This window comes from Musca autumnalis, unplaced genomic scaffold (genome assembly GCF_047663935.1).
Source record: "Musca autumnalis isolate F117 unplaced genomic scaffold, ASM4766393v1 scaffold_3, whole genome shotgun sequence".
Classification (NCBI taxonomy): domain Eukaryota; kingdom Metazoa; phylum Arthropoda; class Insecta; order Diptera; family Muscidae; genus Musca; species Musca autumnalis.
In genome coordinates, this window is record NW_027411866.1 from 129,104,352 (window position 1) to 129,122,033 (window position 17,682).

Below are 17,682 nucleotides of genomic sequence, written 5' to 3' on the forward strand. Positions count from 1 at the left end.
AGGAAGACTATAGTTTCGGATTTCGCCACAGATCCTCATCAGTTTTTATTTTTATTGAAAATTCTTCTATATTTCCTTGATGGTTTATATAAGTTACTAGCGGACCCGGCGAACTTCGTCTCGCTATTAAGGAATACAATTTTATACAAAAACTCAATTTTCGATTTTTCCAATTTTCCGACTTTTCCAGAGAGATTTTCCAAAATTTTCTTCCGTAAAGACCTTCTCCTCGAAAATACGAATAACTGACAAAAAAATTTTACAGAAATCGGCCTAGTCGTTCTCATTTTATGAATTACTATACATTTTTTACACCATTTTTATATATATAGAAGATAACTACTAACAGGGACCACCTATCTACATATATATGGTATTCTAATTCTTTATGAACTGTTTAGATAGAAAACAATTTTAAAATACGGCAGTAGTATTATAATTAAAACTCGTTAAAAACTCTAGCTAATGTACTTCGAGGTACTTGCAATCTGTGAGGGCTTCGCTTGTGAGAATGTGTGTCCACAATTATGTAAATTATTTCGGCCGTAAGCATACAAACAAACAAAAAGCTATTTTCAAAACATGACTCATACACACGAGTACTCGTACATTCATGAATGGCTGGAATTCCATATTCGTCAATTAACTAAACATACCAAAAATGAAAATTTTATAAATAGCCCACCACCCGGTAGTCATCGTAATAATTTTTGACTAATTGTTGAGCAACCGTTCGCAAGTGCCTTCGATAGCTCAGTTGGTAGAGCGGTGGACTGTAGTTCGGGATGCATTCAAACATCAAAAATTCGGTTCGCATTCGTTGCCCTCAAAAGCGACGAATACAAACAAACTTCTATGCAGACATCCATAGGTCGCTGGTTCAAATCCGGCTCGAAGGAGAAGTAAAAATTTTTTTAAACAATTTAAAAACATATTTACAATACATCTGTTTTTTTTAATATCTCATGAGGATTGGAAGAAAAAAAGTTAAACAACTACTAATTTACTTTACCTCAACAGTCCCACACTTTACTGATTTTGTTGCTTTGATCAATATGAGGTGTAAGATGCTGAGGGTTTTTTTTTAAATCTTTAAAAAACCCCTGTTTATTTTTGCCTTTTGTTGATTAAAAAAATCTTTAAAAAATCCAGGTCTCTGTTGTTTAGTTTCTTTTAAAAATCTTTACAAAATACAAGTTTTTTGTGGCATTTTGTTGCTAAAAAAAAACAAGAATTTTGAAAAATCAACGTTTACTGTGGCCTTTTTTCAGTTTGGTTTTAAAAAAGATTGTTCCAAAAATGTTATTAACTCTATTTCTTAAGCTCTTTATCATGTCAACTAATTTATTTGCAAAATTCCCACAACTAGCTTAAATCGCAAAACCAACCGATAAGCGTTGTATATTTTCTTCTACGAAATTTCTAATATATTAATCTTTACAAAAAAATAAATAAAAATTGAAGGCGAATTCGAAATTTATCTGTCCTATAAATTGCGTCGTTTAATCCTTGTTACGGTTACGAGGTATCGCCGTACGCCAACAGAGCTTTATTCAAAAATAATTTGAGTCATTATTCAAATAAAAAAGAAAAAGCCGATAAAGCAAATCCAATATTTGTCAATAGAAAAATCGTCATCCATTTGTAGACAATCCAAAACCCTGGCGTAAACACGTGTATCACTACTCCCTGTGGAGCCAATCATCATCCACCGCTGAGGTGTGAAAACCCCTGCTGAGTAGTATTTATCATCCAAAAGAGGTACAGTGATTTAGGCGGAAAAAGTGGTGGTATTGGTTTAAGAAGAAACGTGTGGATGCTAGTGATCTCATTCCTTGTGATAGCTGGGCTTCTTTTTCATCCTAACCTAACCACTGTCCAATCAGCTCTAATCTTCTACAGTGTGGTATAAATTTTTTGCGCAAATCAACAAATCAATGGTGACATACTTTTTTTTTGTGTGTTGTTATTGTTATCGTGGTTGTAACTGAAAAATGGCAATGATGTTGGCGATAAAATGCTCGCTTTTCGTTTCGCTGACAAATTTGCAATTTTACGCATTTTTTTTCAATCATTCACACCTACAAAACAAAAGCAAAAGATTTGTTTTACATTTGTTCAGCATTAGAGGTGGATGGGATGTGGAGAGAGAGATTTTATTTTGCATATCCTGCTGCTGGGTGGGGGATAACAACGAAACAAGTCAACACAACAGCCTTTGACAGAACACAGACATATACATACAAGACCACAATCAAATTGTATCGCACAATCAAATCATCGCCGAATATAAAGCATGGAAGCAACGTATCGTTTGTTATTTGTTCGGCTTTTGTTGCGAATTTCTGTTAACCATTTGTCAGAATTTGAAAATTACTTTGAAATTATTCAGATTGTTAATACGTGTCAATGAGGTTGTGTGCGATTGTGGAATTTTTTTGTTTGTATGGATAAAGAGGGAGGAATTAATTGATGCGAATTTTCTAAAGAAGAATTTAATAGAGAAGTCAATTTATTTGAATTTGAAGAGAATGAAAAACGTAATCTTCGTCGTAGACGTTAATTCAGTTGATGATTTATTTTATAGCAAGGATTTGTTTTGTTTCTCGAAGATTAAAAATGTGTCTTAAAAAAACTTACAATACAATTTTTAAAAGAATTTTAAAAAAACCAGAGGCCACAATAAACTTTGGTTTTTTTAAGTTTTTTTATAGTAACCAAAGACCACCATAGGCCTGGACTTTTCAACGATTTTTAATAGCAACCAAAGGCCACAATAAACGTGTATTTTTAAAGGCTTTTAAAAGCAACCAAAGGCCACAACAATCGTGAATTTTTTAAAGATTTAAATGCAACCAAAGGCCACAATAAACGTGGGTTTTTAAAGATTTTCAAAAACAACCAAAAGCCACAATTAAAAATTTTTAAAATAGTTTCCTATATAGTATAAGCCGTATTCAATTAATTGTCCAAAATCTTAAAAATAAGTGTCCATACCTTTAAATAATTATTCCATTCCCATTTTTCAAATCCCTACCTAGGAAGTGTTATATATTTATTTTTTGTTCGTTTTATTTTTATTATTAACTTCGTCTCGCTATTAAGGAATAAAATTTCATACAAAAACTCAATTTTCGATTTTTACCATTTTACGACTTTTCCAGAGAGATTTTCCAAAATTTTCTTCCTTAAAGACGTTCTCCTCGAAAATACGAATAACTGACAAAACATTTTACAGAAATCGGCCTAGCCGTTCTCATTTTATGAATTACTATACATTTTTTACACCATTTTTATATATATAGATAAAACTATGCAACTAAAATAAAAAAAAAAAACAAACAAACAAAACATGTTGCGTCTATTGCTTTATGATTTATGACATTACAAAACTATTAATCGTTGCCATGTGTTGCACATTGCGGAAGATGCAGTAAAATGTAAAAAAAACTCGATAAATACATGAATAGAAAGAATGAATAAATTGTTATCACAGCAGCATGTTGGCTGCCTGTCGCTCTTGGTCCGTGGTGGTACTTGAGATTATGATAAATGTCCAACACATGACGTGTTTCACAGTGTCAACATATTTTATGTCCCTGCAGCAGTGTTGTCAGTGAATAGGTATTAATAAAAATTTAGTTAAGTGATTTTTGTTTTGTTTTTATTTACAACATTTAGCGTTATAGCCATAGTTTAGGATAATTGACTAATTGATTTATTTCAACTTGTTGTGTTTAGAACGGTTTAAAATTACGTTTATTTATGGTTGATACATTAGCACCATCCCAGTACTTTTTAATGGGAAAACTAGCAAAATAGCACAGTGTTGGTTCAGAAATTCGATTGCTATTTTTTAAGAGAAGTGCAAGTTTTGATAGATTTTTGTATGCACGAACGCTTTGTTTGGAAAAAAAGTTGAAAAACTGGTCAAATATTCGATTCTTGAAAGTTACGCTATTTTAAAGGTCCTCCTAAATGTATGCTACATAAATGATAAAATATATATACATTTTTAGATTTTGATTTTAATAGCACATTTACATTCTCTTTCATTTTTGATTCGAAATATATCGGATGTTTTTTTTGTTAAATAAATGATTGTTCATATCCTTCTGTACCTTAAATATTATAAGTAGTATAAGCTGCTGCCAATGCTTTTCTTTCTCTCATATTAATATTATATTCACTATAATATTAATATTAATTAATATTATATTACTAATATTATCAATAAATAAATTTTGATTTTTTTAATTCCCAATAACCTGTGCGCAAATGACTACTTGTTTTCTGGATCCTTCAAAAGAGAAAAAGCCATCTAACCATTGCACTATGATCTCAAAACCAAATTTTCTGTCCAAAATTATTTCAACGTCTTTTTTGTATTGAAATTGATTATTGTTTGTAATAATGTGAAAAATTGCAATTCTTAAGTTTTTTTCCCCTAAAATTCTCAAAAATGGTAGAAATTTGTTAAACAGGTTAGTCCCTGTTTAGAAAATTAAAAAATTTTATACAAAATTGTTTTCTACACTCTCAAACCCGCTTGATAAATGTGGGTATTACCATTATATTTCAAGTGAATAATACAAACACGCGTTTATGCAAAATGTAACACATCTTAAAATAAAAAAAAATATTTTTTGTTTCAGGGCCGCAAGATATTACTACTGAATATATTAGTGCAGATCCCCAGCTGTCTTCCAAAATCGATTTGGCGATATATTTAGAAAATTTGAGCTAAAATTAATTTTATTTCCAATGTTGCCACTCTTCATTTTGGTTTCAGTTCGGGTATTCTACCAGCCAGGTATATTGCGAGCAACTGTAGCAGTGGTGTCCCAGAATATCCTCTCTGCTACCCAAACATCATAAAGTTTCTACAAGTCTCTGACGCGGTGATTGGTGAAGATCAAAGAAGTTATGCCCGTCTAAAGTTGTAAATCCAAGAATATATGCAGTTACCGTTATAAAATTACTTTACGAAGTGATCTGAAAAAACCATATGTATTTTCGTCCTCCATGGACTCCAACAAAACCGAATTGGTGCATTTTTTTGTAGCACAGTGTTATTACAGCCAGGCTCAAGGGAGGTAGGTATGTTGTTTTGTTGTTGTTGTAACAGTGTTTTTTTATATGTTTGTATGTTCGTTCTTCTGTTCAATCTGGCTCTGGGTCTATCTCCAGTTCTAGGAAAATGGCTTCTTCGACGGGATGTAGGTACAGATCCACTGGAGTTAGACGAGTAGGTTTGGCGGGGCAGTTGAAAATGTGCTTTGTGTCGTACGGGCCCATGCCGCATACTAGGCAGATGTCTTGCAGGGCGCGATCGATTTCCGCCCAATAAGAATTTAGGCGACTGCAATATCCCGAGCGTAGTTGAGCCAAAACTACTACCAAAACACTTAACTTTTTTCTGTTTATACCGCGCTTTTTGTGCTAGGCTAAGAAGTTTTCGAACTGCCCTCGTATGGTTTGTCGTGGCAGCTGACGCTCCTCAGCTGCGATAGATGAGGGATGTACTCCGAGAATTTTATTTACACTATATTTGCTTATGGCCTTAGCAACTGCATCCGTGTGAATACTGCTTGATATGCCTTTTGATCTAGGGGTTCTCTCTTATATTGTTGGACCTCCCTTTCTAAAGCATGAATATCCTTCCAGATTTGCCTGAATATGTCGGGCCTAGCCAGCAGATGGTGATTGGGATGGCTATCACGGTAACACCCAAGCAAGTACTGCAACGAAAGCATCTCATTATGTTGCATTACTGGAAGAATCTTTGCCTCCTCATGTAGATGGTCCACTGAAGACTTGATGAGGCACCCTGTTGCTGTTCTCAGGGCGGCATTCTGGCTCCAAACTGGAGCCGCATAGCTTACCACAGACCGACCTATCGCGTTATATGTGGTCAACAAGGTTTCTTTATCTGCACGCCAAGTGCTGCCGGCTAGGCAGGCATTCTGGCAGGTTTCCAATTCGTATCCCATAATCCCGGAGACCAAACTGGAGCCGCATAGCTTACCACAGACCGACCTATCGCGTTATATGTGGTCAACAAGGTTTCTTTATCTGCACGCCAAGTGCTGCCGGCTAGGGACTTGAGGAGAGGCAGATAGCTGTGGCGTGTTGGCATGACCTGAATGTAGTGTCGAATGTGACCCCTAAAATTTTGGGGCAGTTTGTGGTCGGAATTCTCTCATTCAACTCTCACCCAAACTGCGGTGAACAGAGTGGCTGTAGATCTTGTGGCGGAAATCTGCATATTCCTCGAGTGGAAGAAGGTGGTAAGATCGTTTAAATAGGTGTTCAGTCTCTCACAGATGTCATCAGGGAAGGTACCTGACGCCAGGATCGTGCAATCATCCACATACATTACGATCTCGATGCCTTCTGGAGGGGGCGGAATACAGGAGAGGTAGAGGTTAAACAGTTCCGGAGATATCACCCCACCTTGGGGAACTCCCTGTTTCACTTTACGGGGTTTGGACTTCTTGTTTCTGAATTTCACGTACGACTGGCGTCCACACATTTAATTGACTATCCAACGTTTCAAGTTTCAAGTCTGCTCAATGTCCTCGAACAGCGTGGAGTGCCTGACTGTGTCAAAGGCTTTTGATAAGTCAAGCGCCACCATCACTGTTCTATCGCACGGCCTTCTCTGGTTGAGTCCTTGAGTGGTAATGGCGTGCAGCGCAGTTGTCGTGCTGTGCTGCTTACGAAATCCATGCTGATGATCTGCAACTTGATAGCTATTTCTGATACTGGGGAGGATTAAGGTCTCAGGGGTCTTTGCTACGGGCGACAAAAGTAAAATCGGCCTGTACGATTCACTTTTGCTGGCATCCCTGTCTGGCTTCCGTAGCGGGACCACCCTGCCCATTTTCCAGACTTCGGGAACAATGAGTGTGGCTAGCGACAAGTTGAGAACTTTAGTGAGATACTCCACTCCCGGGTCATCCAGCTGCTTCAGCATTACCATGGAAACTCCATCAGGGCCCAACGCTTTGGATGATTTAGCGTTCCTGATGGCATTGGCAACATCATCCATTGTAAACTGTGGTGGTTCATCCTCGACAGGAAGAGATCTAATGCGACGTAATACTCTTCTCTTCGCCATGTCACTCTCGGGGTGCTCGACAAACTGTCGATTGAAATAACTTGCGCACCTCTTCGGGTCAGCCAACGTAACGTCGCAAAACGTGACTGAGGTCCTATCTTCCCTTCTTCCTAGGTTCGAGAGTGACTTAACCGTAGCCCACAATTCACCTATACGGGTTCCAATGCTGCAACTCTTCAGATGCTTTAACCACTTGTTCCGCTCATGCTCTCCGACCAGCCTGTTAACCTCCTGTGTCAGTTCCCTGACTCTGGGGTCATTGGGGTTTGCTCGACGAAGCTCATCACCCTCATTTGCTAATCCCGTCGCCTCTGCTGGGAAGTTTGGTCTTACTTCGGGTATTCGACCAGCAGGGATATGGCGAGCGGCTGCAGCAGTGATGATGTCTCGGAACGTCCTTTCCGCCCAATCAGAAGGATTGGGCAGTTCTCTGAAGCGGTGATTGGTGAACTCTTTGAAACTCGGCCAATCAGCTTTCTTATGAATGACGAATGTGCGGCGTTCAGAGGTGATGAAATCGGGTGGTCTGCTAATGTAGGCAATTATGGTGTGATTGTCTGATCCAAGGGAAATAACGGGTTACCAGGTAACTTCATTTGGCAGACCAGGTGACACGATGGTTATGTCTGGCGAACTGTGACACTCTCCTCTAATTCTGGTAGGGGCGTCCTCATTGACCGTGCAAAACGTAGAGCTATCAATCGGCTCAGCCAGCGCTGTACCCCTCTGGTCGTTTCCGAGGGCCGAATGCCACATCTCATGGTGCGCATTAAAGTCCCCCAGGACCAGACGATTATGACCTTCCAAAAGCGGGCTAATGTCGTGCACGTAATCCGAGATACATCTATTTGTCGGCGGGATGTATACGTTCAGCAACGTTATCTCGGCAGTTCCACACCTGACAGCTACCCCCATACATTCCATGTACGGGTCATTAGAGACAGGCTCAAGAGAGATAGATATGTATTGGACAGACTGGTGCAACAGGAAAGCTAATCCCCCACCTCCACTTCTGGTGCGATCCTTCCTTAGCACGTTATAACCATCACAACGTTGTAAGCTAAAGTTGTTGTTGAGCTTGGTTTCTTGCACCGCAGCGACCTTGATATTCTTCTATTTCCTCGATCTTACCTCGGAGTCCATTGCAATTAAATTGCAAAAAGGATGTATTTTCCGGCATTGGGACAACAACGGCTGGTGTTAAAGGCTGCATGTGCGGTGGGTATGTTAGGACAGTCTGGTGCGACAGGAAAGTTAGTCTGATTTGATTTGGCAAATATCTGGCCAATAACGGATTTCCCAGGCTTAAAGTCACATTGGTATGACGCAATTTTTTCATTAATTTGGTCGATCACACAGTATCCTAGACACTACCTTAAATGTAAATGGAGCAGACTTATGCCCCTATAGTTTAAAAAAGTTTAAAAGTCTGTCATTTTCTGGGGTGAGGCTGGAGACTAGATGTTTTAACCTCCCATAAACTAAAAATCCGCAGCCAAACTCATGCTTTATGTCATGACTGCTAGAATACATCGCGTCACCTTTAGGTATTGTTGTGACACCTTTCCCAAACCATGGTATTTCATGTATGGCAGTACACGGTGCTCTTGAAGCAACTTTAAATGGAAGGTGCTTACACCTGGGAAGTTTTTGCGGATTTTGAAACTACAATGTTCATAGATGAGAAAAATCGCCGGAGCGCTTTTTAAATAAATCGCGATTCAAGTTGACTTTTTTCAGGGTTTTTTTTAGATTTTCACTATTTTGCTTGGAAATCGCAAGTCCTATCGAAATTTCACTAAAGAAAATGTTGTACCTATGAAAATTCTCTACAAGATTGGCATTTACGATAGTTTCGTAGGTTTTGCCGTTATTGAGATATAGAAAGGACAATGCATTGACTGTATCGCTACCTTATAAAACAATGTCATACATGGTGTGCCTTAACTAACTTTAAGTGAAAACCGCTTACACCAGGGAAGTTTTTGCGGATTTTGAAACAGCAATGTTTATAGATGAGAAAAATCCAAAAACAAGAAAAAATCGCTGGAGGGATTTTTAAATAAATCGCGGTCAAAATTCACATTTTTAGATTTATTTTAGGGTTTCGCGAGTTTGCTTGGAAACCGCAAGTTCTATCGAAATAGGGCTAAAGAAAATGTTGTAGCTGTGAAAAAGTCTGTAGAGGATTGACCGTTATGTTTTGTTCCTAGGTTTTACCATTTCAGAGATATATAGATGTTCAGGTCACTGTTTTAGATTTTTTGTTAGGTTTTAACGATTTGCTTGAAAACGGTAAGTCTTATCGAAATGGTACTAGAGAAAATCTTTTAGCTGTTAAAATTCGCTACAAGATTGGCTAATTTTTTCCTAGGTTGTACCATTTTCGAGATATATAAGTTTAAGTTGGGAAATTGCAGTCATGAAATTGTTTTATAAGGATGCATTGTCCCAATTTGAACTTCTATATCTCAATAACGGTAAAACCTACGAAATTGTCATAAGGGTCAATCTTGTAGAGAATTTTTATAGCTACAACATTTTCTTTAGAGCCTAGTCCATAAGAATTGCAGTTTCCAAGCAAAATGATGAAAATCTAAAAAACCCCTAAAAGGCCAACTTAAATCGCGATTTATTTAAAAAGCTATGCGGCGATATTTTTTAATTTTGAGTAATGCCGGCCTTGTATTTATACCCTCCACCATATGGAGGGTATAATTAAATTTGTCCTTCCGTTTGTAACACATCGAAATATTCGTCGGAGACCCTATAAATGTCGATTTGACCATGTCCGTCCGTCTGTTGAAATCAAGATACAGCTCGAAGTTTTAAAGATAGAGAGTCAAAATTTGTTACAGAAGTTTTTATTACTTGCAGGATGGTTGGTATTGAAAATGGGATATATCGGTCCACGTTTTGATATAGCCCCCATAGAACGGTACCTCCCGATTTTCATTATTTTTAAGGTTTTAGCTTCATTATCCTAACAAAATGGCTGAAATTTTGTACGTAGTCTTCCTTAGGGGTATAAAACTTTCCCCCAGAATTTTGTTGGTATCGGTCCACACCTTCATATAGTCCCTATATAACGGTACCTCCCGATTTTCGGTATTTTGAAGGTTTTAGCTTCATTATCCTACCAAAATGGCTGAAATTTGGTACGTAGTCTTCTTTAGGGCTATAAAACTTTCCCCAGAATTTTGTCGGTATCGGTCCACACCTTCATATAGCCCCCATAGAACGGTACCTCCCGATTTTCGGTATTTTGAACGTTGTGGCCTCAATATTCCACCGAAATGGCTGAAATTTGGTATTTAGACTTCGTTGGGGGTACTCAAACTTCCTCTTTAAATTTGTCGGTATAGGTCCACGCCTTCATATAGCCCCCATGGAAAAGTACCTCCCGATTTTTCGTATTTTGAAGGTTGTGTCTTCAATATTCCACCAAAATGGCTGAAATTTGGTATTTAGTCTTCAATGTGATATAAAACTGTTCGCCAGAAATATGTCTGTACAGGTCCACGCTTTCATATTGCCCCATTTATGACTAAAATTCGTCGGTATACGTCCACGTTTCGATGTAGCCCCCATAGAACGGTACCTCCGGACTTTCGTAATACTGAAGATTGTGACGTCAATATCCAACCGAAATGGCTGAAATTCGTTATTTCGTCTTCCAAGAGTTATAAAATATTCCAGAAGAGTATTATCAGTATAGGTACACGTCTTCCTATATCCCCATAGAAGCGAACCTCTTGATTTTCGGTATTTTTTAGTTTTAGCCACATTCTCTTACCGAAATATAGGAAATTTGGTATTTAGTCTTCTTTGAGCCTAAAAACTTTTCGTCAGAAATTTGTCGGTATAGATCGACGTTTTGAAATAGCCCCCATAGAATGGTGCCTCACATTGTTTTACCGAAATTGCTGAAATTTAGTATTAAGTCTTCTTCATACACGAAAAGAAACTAATTATTCCATTTTACTTCAATACAACTTGTGGTGGAGGGTATAACAAGTTCGGCCCGGCCGAACTTAACGCCGATCTTACTTATTTCTTAGTACATATGTATGTTGCTTTTTAGATTACTAGCCCGACCCAACCTTTTAACGTTCGGCGCATGTTAGCTCACCACCTTTAACAGGTGTTAGAGGCAGCTCCCGAGGAAAGAGGGGCCAATATGAGTCCTGGGCTTTGCCATGTGATAGTCGGTCAGGGTCGTTTCTTGCTATTTTTCATCCCCTACGTCACCCCGCACATTTAGGTCCATCGCCTGTTACTGTTTTGTGTTATTGTGCAGTCACAGGCTGAGTGATATACCCTCAGCTTGTCCGCAATACTGATATTTTAACTTGTTTGAAAGACAGTTCAATACTAAACGAAAATTAAAATTTAATCGAGCATTTATTTATAATGTCAAACTCAAATAATTGCTTCGTACAATAAAATAACATCTTATTATAAGTATGCATTGTATATTAGTGTTCTTGACAATTTAATTCCTTATACTACATCATGTTATGTTTGTCTTCTTCTACACACGACTCTTGTCAATAAACTCAATTCACCTCGACATTTAATTAACAGAAAAAGAGTCTTAAACAGAAAGTTGTTGTCGTCAATTTTCCCATAAAACAACAAAATGACGATGACATTTTTTGTGAATTGCGAGTTGTGAGCTGCTGCTTTTGTCAAGTTTTGGTGTTTGAAACAAATAAATTTTTGTTAGTTGTGAATTTTTAGTGCAGCCGTCAGTGTTAGTGAGATGTGACTAAATGTGCCACACACATAGATCAACAATAAAGTCAGTCAGTACACATTGTCACAACAATTTACAACAAGATAGATATGCATGCGGTCAAAGGCGGGGCGGTTATATAATTTGAATATTATTGCAGAGGTTTAGTAGTAGAGTTATGAACAAACTGCGTATACTTAATATAACACGTTACATTTTATGATGTTACTCATACGTTTTGGAACTAGTACAAGGAACTAGGAACTAGATTACCCAACCCTAGTTAGTAGTTCAATTCCAGACATGAATAATTTTTTGAGAGCATTCCGCATAATGTCGGTTACATTTGGTGAGAATTTCTGCAATATAAAACTTCTATTGAAGCTATGTCGTACTATGGTCGATATGTCGGTCGGACTGTGGTTATGAAGGAGGGCTGACATCATTACGTTTTGAACCGAACCGGAAGCACTGGTCCGTTTGAGACAGAGAAGTCTCACCTTGTCCTTTCCAAGAATAAGTCTATGGTGACTGTTGTTTCCCTTCTAATCAACCTCCTTTTGTCTACGCCACTGCCATCTGTGGTCTTACAAATATTATCTGTTTTTGGTGTTTTGTAAATTTGGCAAATACTACTAAAAATGAACATTGCAGTGTGTTGTTGTTCTCTATCTTGCTATCGTCTATCTACAGCTGCATGGTGATGATCATGTTGTGTCGTTGTCACAGTTAAACGACATTACTACTGACAATTTTCACATAAACAAACTATTTTTAATTTTTCGACATAAAGTCATCACGCGCATACATGGCGCAGATGCCAAAGGAAAACGCCAAAATCAAACACGATGATAAACTATGCAAAATATTTTCATTTTTATTACAACATATGAAACGAGAATAAAACCGGCAGGGATAGATGGGAGGAGGAGCAAGAGATAGACCCCCCACCACTTGCAAAAATTTTACATGCCATTGCATTACATCGCAGCAATTTTTTGACAATAAAAGTCATTGGCAGTACATGCTTCACATCATAGCCCTAAACATATTTACAGCTTTGACTACTTCCCCCCTTTAGCGTATTTAACGGCTGCATATGACAAGTGCATCATCATCTCCAACTTCATCGTCATGGATGCCATCACATACACACACACTCTTAAAGTGTTATTTCAGAGGTTGTATTAGAAAATTGACTGATTTAGTGACTGAATATTGCCACTGATGTACAACATAATATTTCTTCAGTTTCAGTGGCACATGTGTTTATGTACATATGTGTGTCGGTATGTGTACAATATACAGTGGTTCTTATATACTGTAGACTAATTTTTTTTTCATATATTGCGAAAACTTCATTGGTTATACGAAACCATATTCAAGCCATTATTTGGTCGCTCTACTACTAAATGGTAAGTGAGGTATAACTTCGCCCTTAGGGAAAGCTAAGCCGAGTGCTACAGGATGCGTCCACAGGTTGGAAGTTGTGGAAATCACAGTAAATATCAGATGTAAACTTATGAATCGCAAATAAGTGCATCTAAATGGGAGTTTCACAGTAAATGTGTTAGTGTCTACGATCGCTAGTGAATGTAAGATACCAAGCCATGGTCCTCACTAGCATTAATATGGCATAGGTCACAACTTATCTTGGTCCCTCTTGTAACGCCGGAAGTCCCTGACTCGTTTCCGGCCGCACAAACTGGTACTATGGTGTGGTACTTGTTATGTTTTTATATTTTTTCCTTAGGCGTAAGTTCACATTTTTAGGGGTTCTTTAGGTTTTCACGATTTTGCTTGGAAACCGCGAGTCCTATGTAAATGGGCCTAAAGAAAACGTTGTAGCTGTGAAAAGATTGGCCCCTATGATATTTTCGTAGGTTTTACCGTTTTTGAGATATAGAAGTTCAAATTGAGACAATGCACTCACTGACTGTCCTTCCCAGGTGGAAGCACCTTCCATTTAAATTTGGTTAAGGCACACCGTGCTAGGCTTTCTGCGTACTTGCAAGTAAACAACTCGGTTTATGCGCATAAACATGAAGCAACAATGCGCCTGCCGATGATGCTCAACGACTTCACTTGGTTGTAAACAACAACAAGTGTAATTCGAGAACCTAGGTGAGTAGAGTGAATCCGCAACTCTGAATATATGAACGACCACAAACTGCGGACAACTACCCGGGACACCCTAATTTGGTTCATCCAAATGAGTTTGTATAGGCCACTTGAATTGGAGACGAGTGTAACGCCACAGAGCAGCGAGTAGGAAGCCTGGTGAGTTGTCACACGCCAGAGTTGTTACGGGTACAACGTTGCGGGGCGAGTTTGGAAAGCCGCCGTGTATGCGTACGACCAGTGAGTCGTCGCACGCCACCAGGAATTCCTTGTAAAGGAGTGCAACGCAGCGGGGCGAGTTTGGAAAGCCGTGTACATAAGGCCAGTGAGTTGTCCAACGCCACTGGTATACAAGTCCGTCCTGATTCTGCGAAGGTCTGTCGACGTACGGACATCTGTCAACACGAGAACCGTTCCAGGTCTCGAAAACTAGCCCGACGTGACATAATAAAATTCCCTAAATAAGGCAGGATAACCCTTCCTTAACCATACCCTTGTGTCTTTCCTTACTCCTGCCACTGACAGAAATAAATTTCTGTGACGAACTCTGGCCACCGCGAGCTAACCTCAGCGAACGGAGCCAATAGGTGTCGTTACACTCTCTCATATCAAGTGGACACTGGCCTCTCCGTGGTGTCATCTGGAAAAGTATCTTTTTAAAGGTAGTGGGATAACATGTGCCGCGCGTTTACCCATCACGGTGCTCTTGAAGCAAATTTAAATGGAAGGTGCTTGCACCTGGGAAGTTTTTGCAGATTCTGAAACTACGATGTTCATAGATGAGAAAAAACAAAAAAATTGCCGGAGCGCTTTTTAAATAAATCGCAATTCAAGTTGACATTTTTAGGGGTTGTTTAGGTTTTTGCTTGGAAACCGCAAGTCCCATTTTGACATGACTTTCGGTTTTCAAGCAAAATCTTGAAGACTAAAGATAAAAACCTAAAACTTTGAACTGAACCTCTTTATTTCAAAAATGGAAAAAACCTACGAGAACAACATAAAGGTCACTCTTGTAGAGAATTTTGATAGCTACAACATTTTCTTTATTCCCATTTTGATAGCACTTGTGGTTTCCAAGCAAAATCGCAAAAACCTGAACAACCCCTAAAAATGGCAACTTAAATCGCGATTTATTTAAAAAGGGCTCCGGCGATTTTTTTGTTTTTTGATTTTTCTCATCTACGAACATTGTAGTTTCAGAATCTGCAAAAACTTTCCAGGTGCAAGCACCTTCCATTTAAATTTGTTTCAAAAGCATTTAGTATTCCATCTCTATAAACGACGACATAGTCCATTATGGAAGTGTATTATATTTCGGGAGTCATATCATTTCAATAGATATCGCGCCCACAAGTCATTTCAGTGGGTCATCGTATAACTTTTGGACCAGTATGCCAGGAACCATAGACTTGTCCACGGAAAACATAATATCGCTGTAAACGGGACCACAACGAATAGCATCGGTATACATTTCCAAAGGATCTCCGAAAAGACCCAAAACTGCACTTAGACACAAATGTTGAAATTTTGTTTTGGAGGTACTCTAGGGAAATGTCAGATATGGGCCATTTTAGAAGTAAAACTAAATTTGGACTAAATATTAGGATATCCAAAGTTTGGACCAAATTGGTTGCCCTGTTTAAATTCGAAACCAAGTTTGGCAAAATATGACGAAGTCCAAATTTTGGACCAAATCGGTTGATCAGCGAATGCAAGTTGCTTCAACAAAAATCAAAGTGATTCGAGAGCAGGCCTTAATGTGGACATATCCAAAATTTTGTGTGGGAAGTAACGCAGAAGTGGACCGATTGAGTCCATATTGGAACCTCATCTAAGTCTGGTAGAAATTTCACGATGTGCAAAGTATGGACCGAATCGGTTACCCCCTTCAAGAGTTATCGTGCGCACAAATTTTCCGAACATTTTCGAACTTTTGTGGGGTAGGTACCGGAAAGGGTGAAACGATATAACCCATCTTCGAACTTAAATTAAGTTTGGACAAAAAATAAGAAAGCCAAATTTTGGATCGAATCGGTTGATCCGTGCGCTCCAGCCAGCCAGACAGACAGAGGGACGGATATGGCTAAATCAACTTCAAATTATGTGAAACAGATTTCGTCCCAACATACTTGGGGTCTAAAACCATTATTTCGATGAGACACATTTTGTCCCTATGAAAGTGTGTATTCCCTCGTTATCATAAATGCTGAAGGTATAAAAAGAAAACCAAACCGCACCAACGTTGACGATCTCCCCTTAAGGAACATGATCTGCGAATCTCTTTGTAGGGAAATTGCAGTTTACGCGCAGGTGGATGTACTTGTAAAGTACAAAGCCAATATAACTGCCATACAGGAAATACGATGGATTGGGAAAGACGTCAAAACAATACCTAAAGGTGATTCACTGTATGATAGCTGCCATGATATAAAACACGAATTTAATTACGGATTTGTACTTAATCGAAGGTTAAAACAACTTGCCTACAGTGTCACGCCAGTGAAAGAAAGACTTGCTATAATTCGTATAAAATCTAAATTTTTCAACATCAGTCTTATCAGTGTCCAATTTCACACCGAAGACAACGACGAACATCCCATGTATTAACCCCGTAAATAGACACCCGACTTCATAACCTCTGAGCGCCATACTTTTCGGAACCATGGGAGGAAAGTTGATTGGCAAGGGTTTAGAAAATTTACCAGTCATCGCTTCGGAGAGCTGTCTTCCCCCACAGATCTTCGGGTAGCTGAGAGAACTTTCCGGGACATCATAACTGCAGATGCTGCGAAATCAGACCAGAAAACAGACCGAATTTCCCAGCAGAGGTGACGGGACTAGCAAATCAATGTAATGAGCTTCGTCGTATAAACCCTGAAGACCCAAGATTTGGAGAACTTACTTTTGAAGTCAACAGGCTAGTATGCAAACATAAGCGGAAAAAGATGCTAGACTTTCTGAAGCAATGGAACTTTGGTAGAGGAGTAAATAAATTATGGGCAATGGTTAAATCACTCTCAAATCCGGGAAAGAAGAATGATAGAACGGCATTTTCTTTCAACGGAGTGACAGTGAGTGACTGATCCAAAGAGGTGCTCGTGTTATTTTAGCCTGCAGCTTATAGAGCACCCCGACAATGATTGGGTGAGAGGAGTATGCTACGCCATGCCACAACAATTTGGCATGATGTTTCAGACGTTATCTGAAACGCGAAATCAACTAAAGCGTTCGGCCTACACGGAATATCAATGGTAATGCTTAAGCGGCTGGATGAACCCGGAGTTGAGTATTTAACAAGTGTCCTCAACCTATCGTTAGCCATCCATATTATACCAGAAGCCTGGAAAGTTGGCAGTGTGGTCCCGCTACTGAAGCCCGTCAAGGATGCCAGCTGAGGTGGATCGTACAGACCGATTTTCCTCCTGTCATCAGTAGCGAAGATTCTAGAGGCACTACTCCCCCCACTATGAGGAGGAGTTTTCCAGTTACTTAACTTCAATATGAATTCCGGAAAATACACAGTACCACAAAAGCATAACGCACAATATCCACACATATCAGTAGAGAACTGAACCAGAACAGGCCGTGCGACAGAACTGTCATGGTGCCGCTTGACCTATCGAAGGCCTTCAATACCGTCAATCATGTCAAGCTGTTCGAGGATATAGAGAAGACCACTCTCCAGCCGTGTTTGAAACCT

At 38.9% G+C, this 17,682-nt stretch overlaps 1 non-coding gene across 1 annotated transcript; it reads left to right on the forward strand.

Annotated features, from left to right (window-relative positions):
- The first annotated feature begins 742 nt into the window (after nucleotides 1-742).
- Nucleotides 743-899, forward strand: TRNAY-GUA (transfer RNA tyrosine (anticodon GUA)). Its single transcript has 2 exons — nucleotides 743-779; nucleotides 864-899. It is a non-coding gene; the product is annotated as a tRNA-Tyr (tRNA).
- Nucleotides 900-17,682: the final 16,783 nt, after the last annotated feature.